Here is a 12,664-nt window from a genome sequence, read left to right as displayed (position 1 = left end):
GTGCAGTGTATATATACAGGACAGGAGAAGTGGTACTGTGCAGTGTATATATACTGGACAGGAGGAGTGGTACTGTGCAGTGTATATGTACAGGACAGGAGGAGTGGTACTGTGCAGTGTATATGTACAGGACAGTAGAAGTGATACTGTGCAGTGTATATATACAGGAGGACTGGTACTGTGCAGTGTATATATACAGGACAGGAGGAGTGGTACTGTGCAGTGTATATATACAGGACAGGAGGAGTGGTGGTACTGTGCAGTGTATATATACAGGACAGGAGGAGAGGAGTGGTACTGTGCAGTGTATATATACAGGACAGGAGGAGTGGTACTGTGCAGTGTATGTATACAGGACAGGAGGAGTGGTACTGTGCAGTGTATATATACAGGAGAGGAGGACTGGTACTGTGCAGTGTATAGGACAGGACAGGCAGGGCCGTATTTGCCACTAGGCACCCGAGGGCAGGTGCGTAGGGCGGCGACATTGCGGGGGGCGGCACCTGAGCAAGGTTTTTTTTTTTTTTTTTTTAAGTCCCAGGTCACAAACGCGACCGACCGCCCCGCCCCCCCCGCCTCCGAGTCCCACCCTCCTTGAAGACGATACTCACCCTGCTCCAGCGGTGCCTGGTCTCGGCGTCTGTAGCGCGTCCTGAGTGAGCGGTCACGTGGTACCGCTGATTAAGGTCATGAATATGCGCATATTCATGACCTTTAATTAGCGATACCACCTGACCACTCAGGAAGATGGCGCTGCGGCCGGACAGAGACAGAGGGATGTCGGCGCGGCCGCGCAGTGTGTGGGACAGCTGACAGGTGAGTATTGGCCCCCCCTTCTAATACTCACCTCTCCTGGTTCCTGCAGCAGCTGCAGCGTCTTCACCGCTCTCTGACTCTGTGACGTCTCAGGGCAGAGGGTGCGATGACGTCATCACTGCGCGCTCAGCCTCTCTGTCCTGAGCGTTGCAGAGCCGGAGAGACGCTGAGTGCACGGTGCACTGGACCTGCGCTGGGAACGGGAGAGGTGAGGATTTTACTTTTTTTTTTTTCATAATGTCTGACAGACCCTGGGGCAATGCTGGACACGGGCAGAATGCTGGACACACTGGGGGCAGAATGCTGGACACACTGGGGGCAATATGCTGGACACACTGGGGGCAATATGCTGGACACACTGGGGGCAATATGCTGGACACACTGGGGGCAATATGCTGGACACGCTGGGGGCAATATGCTGGACACACTGGGGCAGATTGCTGGACACACTGGGGCAATGCTGCACACTGGGGCAGATTGCTGGACACACTGGGGGCAATGCTGCACACTGGGGGCAATGCTGCACACTGGGGCAATGCTGCACACTGGGGCAGATTGCTGGCCACACTGGGGCAATGCTGCACACTGGGGCAATGCTGCACACTGGGGCAGATTGCTGGACACACTGGGGCAATGCTGCACACTGGGGCAGATAGCTGGACACACTGGGGCAATGCTGCAAACTGGGGCAGATTGCTGGACACACTGGGGCAATGCTGCACACTGGGGCAATGCTGCACACTGGGGCAGATTGCTGGACACACTGGGGCAATGCTGCACACTGGGGCAGATTGCTGGACACACGGGGCAATATGCTGGACACACTGGGGCAGAGTGCTGGAGACACTGGGGGCAATATGCTGGAGACACTGGGGGCAGGATGCTGGACACACTGGGGCAGATTGCTGGACACACTGGGGGGCAATATGCTGGACACACTGGGGCAGATTGCTGGACACACTGGGGGGCAATATGCTGGACACACTGCGGCAGAATGCTGGAAACACTGGGGGCAATATGCTGGACACACTGGGGCAGAATGCTGGACACACTGGGGGCAGAATGCTGGACACACTGCGGCAGAATGCTGGACACACTGGGGGCAATATGCTGGACACACTGGGGCAGAATGCTGGACACACTGGGGGCAATATGCTGGACACACTGGGGCAGAATGCTGGACACACTGGGGGCAATATGCTGGACACACTGGAGCAGAATGCTGGACACACTGGGGGCAATATGCTGGACAGACTGGGGCAGAATGCTGGATACACTGGGGGCAGAATGCTGGACACACTGGGGCAGAATGCTGGACACACTGGGGCAGAATGCTGGACACACTGGGGGCAGAATGCTGGACACACTGGGGGCAATATGCTGGACACACTGGGGGCAATATGCTGGACACACTGGGGGCAATATGCTGGACACACTGGGGCAATATGCTGGACACACGGGGGCAGATTGCTGGACACACGGGGGGCAATGCTGCACACTGGGGCAGATTGCTGGACACACTGGGGCAATGCTGCACACTGGGGCAGATTGCTGGACACACTGGGGGCAATGCTGCACACTGGGGCAGATTGCTGGACACACTGGGGGCAATGCTGCACACTGGGGCAGATTGCTGGACACACTGGGGCAATGCTGCACACTGGGGCAGATTGCTGGACACACTGGGGCAATGCTGCACACTGGGGCAGATTGCTGGACACACTGGGGCAGATTGCTGAACACACTGGGGCAATATGCTTAACATACTGGGGCAGATTGCTGGACACACTGTCTGGGGGAAATGCTGGACATACTGGGGCAGATTGCTGGACACACTGGGGCAATATGCTTGACATACTGGGGCAGATTGCTGGACACACTAGGGGCAATGCTGGACATACTGGGGCAGATTGCTGGACACACTGGTGGTAATATGCTTGACATACTGGGGCAGGTTGCTGGACACACTAGGGGCAGGACTGGAGGCATGGACAGAATGTAGATACGGGGCATGATTGGAGACACGGGGCAGAATGAAAGACATGGGGCAGGATGGATATGATAGAGACAGATGGGGCAGGATGGGGAGATCATATGGGGTAGAATGGATACTCATGAGGGCAGGATGCGAGAACACATGGCTGGAGCCAGGAATGAGATAAACGGGACCAGGATGGGAAATATTATTACCATAGGGGCTAATTAAGGGATATTATTACTGCAGTGATGTATTTATTTTATTAATTGAGTATACTGTTTTAAATGGGGGGGGGCGTCCTGTTACTGTTTAGAGTGACACTACGTCGCCTTTTTTTCTTCATGTGGTGTAATGTAGAAGTTGTGAAAAATTAAGTAATGTGTTCTGGAAGCAGAGCTTGAGATAACTGTGTTATTTCCTGCAGAAATGAGTCCTGGCTGGAAGAAATGATGGTGGTCTGTGCTGGATGAAAGATGAAGGACTTCACCTAGAGACGTCACTGGTGAGTATGGAGTATCATGTGTGGCCAATGGCCATTATACAGTATTGAGCATCAAGTGTGGCCCTTATACAGTATGGAGCATCATGTGTGGCCATTATACAGTATGGAGCACTGTGTGGCCATTATACAGTATGGAACATCATGTAGGGCCATTATACAGTATGTGGAGCCCTGCGTAGCCATTATACAGTATGGAGCACTGCGTAGCCATATTTTTGGGGGGTTTTAATTATTGTATATGAAACAGTGTGATCAGAAGTGCTAAATGGCTGTGGTTGGGACTTGGATATGGGTGTGATTAGTTGTGAAATGGGCGGGGTCAGAGGCGTGGCCTAAAATTTGCCGCTGCGCACTACGTGCGCCGCAACCTTTAGTCCTTTTTCCCTTCTTCAAAAGTTGGGAGGTATGGTACCGCAGTTCCCAGATCACAGCAAGGGCTGCAAATCCCATAGGGAATGAACGAAACCAAACACAATCTTGCCATAAGTGATCCATTACACAGCAGATGCAGAAAAACTGCCCAATCTGCTGCAAAAGGCGACTTTCACAACAGCGATTCTTGACAAAAGTCTATGCAGATAGTGTCATACTCACCAATGGGGGAGGCAGTGCTAAAAGTGCCTAGGGCAGCAGAAACTCTAAATACGGCCCTGAGGACAGGATGAGTGGTACTGTGCATTGTATATGTACAGGACAGGAGGAGTGGTACTGTGCAGTGTATATATACAGGACAGGAGGAGTGGTACTGTGCAGTGTATATATACAGGACAGGAGGAGTGGTACTGTGCAGTGTATATATACAGGTCAGGGGGAGTGGTACTGTGCAGTGTATATATACAGGACAGGAGGAGTGGTACTGTGCATTGTATATATACAGGACAGGAGGAGTGGTACTGTGCAGTGTATATATACAGGACAGGAGGAGTGGTACTGTGCAGTATATAGGACAGGACAGGAGGATAATACTCCTAATAATGCCTAATAATTTGGGACAGTGCATTTTGAGTTTTTATTCATTTTGGAGATTCTACTGCTATCATTGGGAGGTTTCTTCAATAAAATTTGATGTATACTCTAACGGGTGATGAGTTTTATTAGACTGACTGTCATTTGCACTGAACATTTAGGAAAATCCGAGACAAATATCATTTGCATAATAATTTGGAACACGGTGTATACTGTATATAAATATACACTCACCGGCCACTTTATTAGGTACACCATGCTAGTAACGGGTTGGACCCCCTTTTGCTTTCAGAACTGCCTCAATTCTTCGTGGCATAGATTCAACAAGGTGCTGGAAGCATTCCTCAGAGATTTTGGTCCATATTGACATGATGGCATCACACAGTTGCCGCAGATTTGTCGGCTGCACATCCCAAAGATGCTCCATACAAGCCAGGATGGATCCATGCTTTCATGTTGTTTACGCCAAATTCTGACCCTACCATCCGAATGTCGCAGCAGAAATCGAGACTCATCAGACCAAGCAACGTTTTTCCAATCTTCTACTGTCCAATTTCGATGAGCTTGTACAAATTGTAGCCTCAGTTTCCTGTTCTTAGCTGAAAGGAGTGGTACCCGGTGTGGTCTTCTGCTGCTGTAGCCCATCTGCCTCAAAGTTCGACGCACTGTGCGTTCAGAGATGCTCTTAGGCCTACCTTGGTTGTAACGGGTGGCGATTTGAGTCACTGTTGCCTTTCTATCAGCTCGAACCAGTCTGCCCATTCTCCTCTGACCTCTGGCATCAACAAGGCATTTCCGCCCACAGAACTGCCGCTCACTGGATTTTTTTTCTTTTTCGGACCATTCTCTGTAAACCCTAGAGATGGTTGTGCGCGAAAATCCCAGTAGATCAGCAGTTTCTGAAATACTCAGACCAGCCCTTCTGGCACCAACAACCATGCCACGTTCAAAGGCACTCAAATCACCTTTCTTCCCCATACTGATGCTCGGTTTGAACTGCAGGAGATTGTCTTGACCATGTCTACATGCCTAAATGCACTGAGTTGCCGCCATGTGATTGGCTGATTAGAAATTAAGTGTTAACAAGAAGTTGGACAGGTGTACCTAATAAAGTGGCCAGTGAGTGTGTGTGTATATATATATATATATATATATATATATATATACACATCTCTACATTATAGTTAAGACAGCATTATACTATATTATGATGCATACATCACATCGGAGACACCGCGACTGCTGAATATATCACACTGAAACTACTGTATATACAATATATTGTTGATACTGCGACTGATGTGTATAGTTGTAGTATCACCTCATCCCAAACCTCACCACAATCTTCATCCCAACCCTAACCCATCTCTTCAACCTATCACTAACAACTGGTGTTTTCCCATCAAGCTTTAAACATGCCTCCATCACACCTATCCTCAAAAAGCCCTCTCTTGACCCATCCTCTGTATCTAGCTATCGCCCTATATCACTTCTCCCCTATGCCTCAAAACTACTGGAACAACACGTCTACCTTGAACTGTCCTCCCATCTCTCTTCTTGCTCCCTCTTTGACCGCTTACAATCTGGCTTCCGGTCACACCATTCCACTGAAACTGCCCTAACTAAGGTCACCAATGACCTCTTAACCGCCAAGAGCAAGCGACACTACTCTGTTCTCCTCCTCCTCGACCTGTCGGCTGCCTTTGACACAGTGGACCATTCCTTATTATTACAGACCCTCTCATCCCTTGGCATCACAGACTTGGCCCTATCCTGGATCTCATCATACCTAACAGACCGGACATTCAGCGTCTCCCACTCACACACCACCTCCTCACCTCGCCCCCTATCTGTCGGAGTCCCACAAGGTTTGGTCCTTGGGCCCCTGCTCTTCTCCATTTACACCTTTGGCCTGGGACAGCTCATAGAATCTCATGGCTTTCAGTATCACCTCTATGCTGATGACACACAGATCTACATCTCTGGACCAGATATCACCTCTGTTGTGATCGCTTTTTGGGCTCCCCTAGTGGTGGCTGGTGGTACTGGAGACTTGTGTGTTCTTTTCTGCCTCGCTCACCTGCTTCCATCAGTTTTGGGAGTTCCCTATTTAGCCTTGCTCTCCAGTCACTTCCTTGCCGGTCATCATTGTAACCTGAGTCATTCAGTTGCATGTTCATGCTACTAGTCTGCTGATCAGCTAAGTGGACTCTTGTCCTTATTGTTTTGTATTTTTGTCCAGTTTACAGTTTTGTCATTTCCTGTTACTGGAAGCTCTTGTGGACTGAAATTGCCACTCCTGTGTGATGAGTTGACACAGGAGTTTTAAAGTAATTTCAGGATGGGTTTTTGAAAGGGTTTTTCAGCTGACCGTGAAGTCCTCTTTTGTATCCTTCCTCTATCTAGTAAGTGGACCTCGCTTTGCTAAATCTACCTTCATACTGTGTATGTCTTTTCCTCTGAACTCACCGTTAATATATGTGGGGGCTACTATCATCTTTGGGGAATTTCACTAGAGGTAAGCCAGGTCTGTTCCTTCCTCTTCCAGGCGTAGTTAGTTCTCCGGCTGGCGCGTGGCATTTAGGCAGCCGTAGGAATGCTCCCTGGCTACTGTTAGTTGTGTGGTAGATTTAGGTCACGGTCAGCTTGAGTTTCCATCACCCGAGAGCTAGTCTGTAATTTTTGTGTTTCTGATGTTCCCATGCCATTGGGGAATCATGACAGTATGACCGGCCACTGTTAAAGTAATTGGCAGAAGAAAGGAGAGTAAAAGAAGTCTGTAGATTTTTTTTTTTTTTTTCTCTCATGTTTGCTACTTAGTTGGCTCAGTTGTATTTCTGCTCTATTTACAGCCTTGCCTTTCTCTCCTTCTAATCCTTGAATGGCTCTGATCTCTCCGGTTTAAGGATGGACTCTCAGAGTTTGGCTGCAGGTTTAAATAATATTGCTACGAAGGTTCAGAATTTACAAGATTATGTTATACGTACTCCTATTTCTGAACCTAAGATTCCTACACCAGAGGTATTTTCCGGAGATAGATCTCGGTTTCTGAATTTCAAATGTAATTGTAAATTATTCCTTTCTCTCAGACCTCACTCCTCTGGAGATCCTGTTCAGCAGGTTAAGATTGTGATTTCTTTGCTGCGAGGTGACCCTCAAAATTGGGCATTTTCATTGACACCAGGGGATCCTGCGTTGCTCAATGTGGATGCGTTTTTTCTGGCTTTAGGGTTGCTGTATGAGGAACCTAATTTGGAGATTCAAGCTGAAAAAGCTTTAATAGCCCTGTCTCAAGGGCAAGATGAAGCTGAGATATACTGCCAAAAATTTCGTAAATGGTCTGTGCTTACTCAGTGGAATGAGTGTGCCCTAGCGGCAATTTTCAGAGAAGGCCTTTCTGATGCCGTTAAGGATGTCATGGTGGGGTTTCCTACGCCCACAGGTCTGAATGAGTCCATCACAATGGCGATTCAGATTGATCGGCGTTTGCGGGAGCGCAAACCCGTGCACCATTTGGCGGTATCTTCTGAAGGGACGCCAGAGAAAATGCAATGTGACAGAATTCTGTCAAGAAGCGAGCGGCAGAATTATAGGCGCAAAAATGGCTTGTGCTTCTACTGTGGTGATTCCGCGCATGTTATATCAGCATGCTCTAAACGTACTAGGAAGGTTGACAAGTCTGTTTCTATTGGCACTTTACAGTCTAAATTTCTTCTGTCTGTAACTCTGATTTGTTCATTATCAGTTATTACCGTGGATGCCTATGTGGACTCTGGCGCCGCTCTGAGTCTCATGGATTGGTCCTTCGCCAGGCGCTGTGGGTTTGATTTGGAGCCTCTGGAAGTTCCTATACCTCTGAAGGGTATTGATTCTACACCTCTGGCTTGTAATAGACCACAGTTCTGGACGCAAGTGACTATGCGTATGACTCCAGACCATCAGGAGATAATTCGCTTCCTCGTGTTGCATAATTTACATGATGTGTTAGTGCTTGGATTACCATGGTTACAATCTCATAACCCAGTACTGGACTGGAAAACTATGTCTGTGTTAAGCTGGGGATGTCGGGGGGCTCATGGGGACATACCTTTGGGTTCTATCTCGTCATCTATTCCCTCTGAGATTCCGGCATTTTTGTCGGATTTTGGGGATATTTTTGAAGAGCCTAAAATTGGTTCTCTCCCTCCCCACAGAGAGTGTGATTGCGCCATAGATCTGATTCCAGGCAGTAAATTTCCAAAGGGTCGTTTGTTTAACCTATCTGTACCTGAGCATGCTGCCATGCGAGAGTATGTTAAGGAGTCCCTGGAAAAGGGACATATTCGTCCTTCTTCATCACCTTTAGGAGCTGGGTTTTTCTTTGTCTCTAAAAAGGATGGCTCGCTGAGGCCTTGTATTGATTATCGACTCCTGAATAAAATTACTGTCAAATATCAGTATCCGTTGCCGCTGCTTACTGATTTGTTTGCTCGCATAAGGGGGGCTAAGTGGTTCTCCAAGATTGATCTCCGTGGGGCGTATAATTTGGTGCGAATTAAGCAAGGGGATGAGTGGAAAACCGCATTTAATACGCCTGAGGGCCACTTTGAGTATTTGGTAATGCCTTTCGGCCTTTCTAATGCACCTTCAGTTTTTCAGTCCTTTATGCATGATATTTTCCGTGAATATCTGGATAAATTTATGATTGTGTATTTGGATGATATTTTGATTTTTTCTGAGGACTGGGAGTCTCATGTTCAGCAGGTCAGGAGGGTTTTTCAGGTCTTGCGGGAGAATTCTCTGTGTGTAAAGGGTTCTAAGTGTGTTTTTGGGGTTCAAAAGATTTCCTTTTTGGGGTACATTTTTTCCCCTTCTTCTGTTGAGATGGACCCTGTCAAGGTTCGGGCTATTTGTGACTGGACGCAGCCTACTTCTCTAAAGGGTCTTCAGAAGTTCTTGGGCTTTGCTAATTTTTATCGTCGATTTATAACTGGTTTTTCTGGTGTTGCTAAGCCTCTTACGGATTTGACTAAGAAGGGTGCTGATGTGGCCAATTGGTCCTCTGCCGCTGTGGAGGCCTTTCGGGAACTTAAGCGCCGCTTTTCGTCTGCCCCTGTGTTGCGCCAGCCCGATGTCTCTCTCCCCTTTCAGGTTGAGGTCGATGCTTCCGAGATCGGAGCGGGGGCGGTTTTGTCGCAGAAAAGTTCCGATTGCTCAGTGATGAGACCTTGTGCGTTCTTTTCTCGAAAATTTTCTGCCGCCGAAAGAAATTATGATGTTGGTAATCGGGAGCTTTTGGCCATGAAGTGGGCATTTGAGGAGTGGCGTCATTGGCTTGAGGGTGCTAGACATCAGGTGGTGGTTTTGACTGATCACAAGAATCTGATTTATCTTGAGTCTGCCAGGCGCCTGAATCCTAGACAGGCGCGCTGGTCGTTGTTTTTCTCTCGGTTTAATTTTGTGGTCTCATATCTACCAGGTTCTAAGAATGTGAAGGCGGATGCCCCTTCTAGGAGTTTTGAGCCTGATTCCCCTGGTGATTCGGAACCTACAGGTATCCTTAAGGATGGGGTGATATTATCCGCTATTTCCCCAGATCTGCGACGTGCTTTGCAAGAATTTCAGGCGGATAGACCTGATCGCTGTCCACCTGGTAGACTGTTTGTTCCTGATGATTGGACCAGTAGAGTCATCTCGGAGGTTCATTCTTCTACGCTGGCGGGTCATCCTGGAATTTTTGGTACCAGGGATTTGGTGGCTAGATCCTTCTGGTGGCCATCTCTGTCTCGAGATGTGCGTGTTTTTGTGCAGTCTTGTGATGTGTGTGCTCGGGCCAAGCCTTGTTGTTCTAGGGCTAGCGGGTTGTTGTTGCCCTTGCCTATTCCGAAGAGGCCTTGGACGCACATCTCGATGGACTTTATTTCTGATCTTCCTGTCTCTCAGAGGATGTCTGTTATCTGGGTGGTGTGTGACCATTTTTCTAAGATGGTTCATTTGGTGCCATTGCCGAAGTTGCCTTCCTCGTCTGAGTTGGTTCCTTTGTTTTTTCAAAATGTGGTTCGCTTGCATGGTATTCCTGAAAATATCGTTTCTGATAGGGGTACCCAGTTCGTTTCTAGATTTTGGCGGGCATTCTGTGCCAGGTTGGGCATTGATTTGTCTTTTTCGTCTGCCTTCCATCCTCAGACTAATGGCCAGACGGAGCGAACTAATCAGACTTTGGAGACGTATTTGAGGTGTTTTGTGTCTGCGGATCAGGATGATTGGGTTGCCTTTTTGCCGTTGGCGGAGTTTGCTCTTAATAATCGGGCTAGTTCGGCCACTTTGGTTTCCCCTTTCTTTTGCAATTCGGGGTTTCATCCCCGTTTTTCTTCTGGTCAGGTGGAGTCTTCGGATTGTCCTGGAGTGGATGCTGTGGTGGATCGGTTGTATCGGATTTGGGAACAAGTGGTGGACAATTTGAATTTGTCCCAGGAGCGGACTCAGCGGTTTGCTAACCGCCAGCGTCGGGTTGGTCCTCGCCTTCGTGTTGGGGACTTGGTGTGGTTGTCTTCCCGTTTTGTCCCAATGAGGGTTTCTTCTCCTAAATTTAAGCCTCGGTTTATCGGTCCCTATAGGATTTTGGAGATTATTAACCCTGTTTCCTTTCGTTTGGACCTCCCGGCATCTTTCGCTATCCATAATGTGTTCCATCGGTTGTTGTTGCGGAGATACGAGGTGCCGGTGGTTCCTTCTGCTGAGCCTCCTGCTCCTGTGCTGGTTGAGGGTGAATTGGAGTACGTTATAGAGAAAATCTTGGACTCCCGTATTTCCAGGCGGAGACTCCAGTATCTGGTTAAATGGAAGGGCTATGGTCAGGAAGATAATTCTTGGGTAACTGCCTCTGATGTTCATGCCTCGGATTTGGTTCGTGCTTTTCATAGGGCTCATCCAGGTCGCCCTGGTGGTTCTTGTGAGGGTTCGGTGCCCCCTCTGTTGTGAATTTGGATTCTGGGCTCCCCCGGTGGCTACTGGTGGAATTGAACTGGTGTCTTCATCTTCTCTGTTCACCTGTTCCCATCAAGATGTGGGAGTCGCTATATAACCTTGCTGCTCTGTTAGTTGCTTGCCGGTCAACAATGTTATCAGAAGCCTCTCTGTGCTTGTTCCTGCTCCTAGACAACTACTAGATAAGTTGGACTCTTGTCCATGTTTGTTTTTGCATTTTTGTTCCAGTTCACAGCTGTAGTTTCGTTACTGTGTCTGGAAAGCTCTTGTGAACAGGAATTGCCACTCTGGTGTTATGAGTTAATGCCAGAGTTTTAAAGTAATTTCTGGATGGTGTTTTGATAGGGTTTTCAGCTGACCATGAAAGTGTCCTTTCTGTCTTCTGCTATGTAGTAAGTGGACCTCAAATTTGCTAAACCTATTTTCATACTACGTTTGTTATTTCGTCTTAATTCACCGCCAATACATGTGGGGGGCCTCTGTCTCCTTTCGGGGTATTTCTCTAGAGGTGAGCTAGGACTTATATTTTCCTCTGCTAGCATTATTTAGTCCTCCGGCTGGTGCTGGGCATCTAGAATCAACGTAGGCATGCTACCCGGCCACTGCTAGTTGTGCGTTAGGTTTAGTTCATGGTCAGCTCAGTTCCCATCTTCCAAGAGCTAGTTCCTATATAGGCTGATGCTATGTTCTCTTGCCATTGAGATCATGACAGTTTGACCGGCCCACTAAAGGGTTAAAATCCTTGGCTGAGAAAGGAGAGAAATAAGTAGTCTGCTGAAATTTTTTTTTTTTTTTCTCTGAATGGCTCTGTGTCCACCTGTTTGTAATGGATCTTCAGAGTGTAACTGCAGGTTTGAATAATCTCGCACGAAGGTACAAAATTTGCAAGATTTTGTTTGTCATGCACCTGTATCTGAGCCGAGAATTCCTTTGCCGGAATTTTTCTCGGGGAATAGATCTGGGTTTCAGAATTTTCGAAATAATTGCAAATTATTTTTGTCCCTGAAATCTCGCTCTGCCGGAGACCCTGCACAGCAGGTCAGGATTGTGATTTCCTTGCTCCGGGGCGACCCTCAAGACTGGGCTTTTTCATTGACACCAGGGGATCCTGCGTTGCTCAATGTGGATGCGTTTTTTCTGGCCTTGGGGTTGCTTTATGACGAACCTCATTTGGAGCTTCAGGCAGAAAAAACTTTGATGTCCCTATCTCAGGGGCAAGATGAAGCGGAAATTTACTGCCAAAGATTCCGTAAATGGTCTGTGCTTATTCAGTGGAATGAGTGCGCCCTGGCGGCGACTTTCAGAGAGGGTCTCTCTGATGCCATTAAGGATGTTATGGTGGGGTTCCCTGTGCCTGCGGGTCTGAATGAGTCCATGACAATGGCTATTCAGATCGATAGGCGTTTGCGGGAGCGCAAACCAGTGCACCATCTGGC

Source organism: Ranitomeya variabilis, chromosome 4 (assembly GCF_051348905.1).
Source record: "Ranitomeya variabilis isolate aRanVar5 chromosome 4, aRanVar5.hap1, whole genome shotgun sequence".
Classification (NCBI taxonomy): domain Eukaryota; kingdom Metazoa; phylum Chordata; class Amphibia; order Anura; family Dendrobatidae; genus Ranitomeya; species Ranitomeya variabilis.
Note: the sequence above shows the minus strand (reverse complement) of the source record.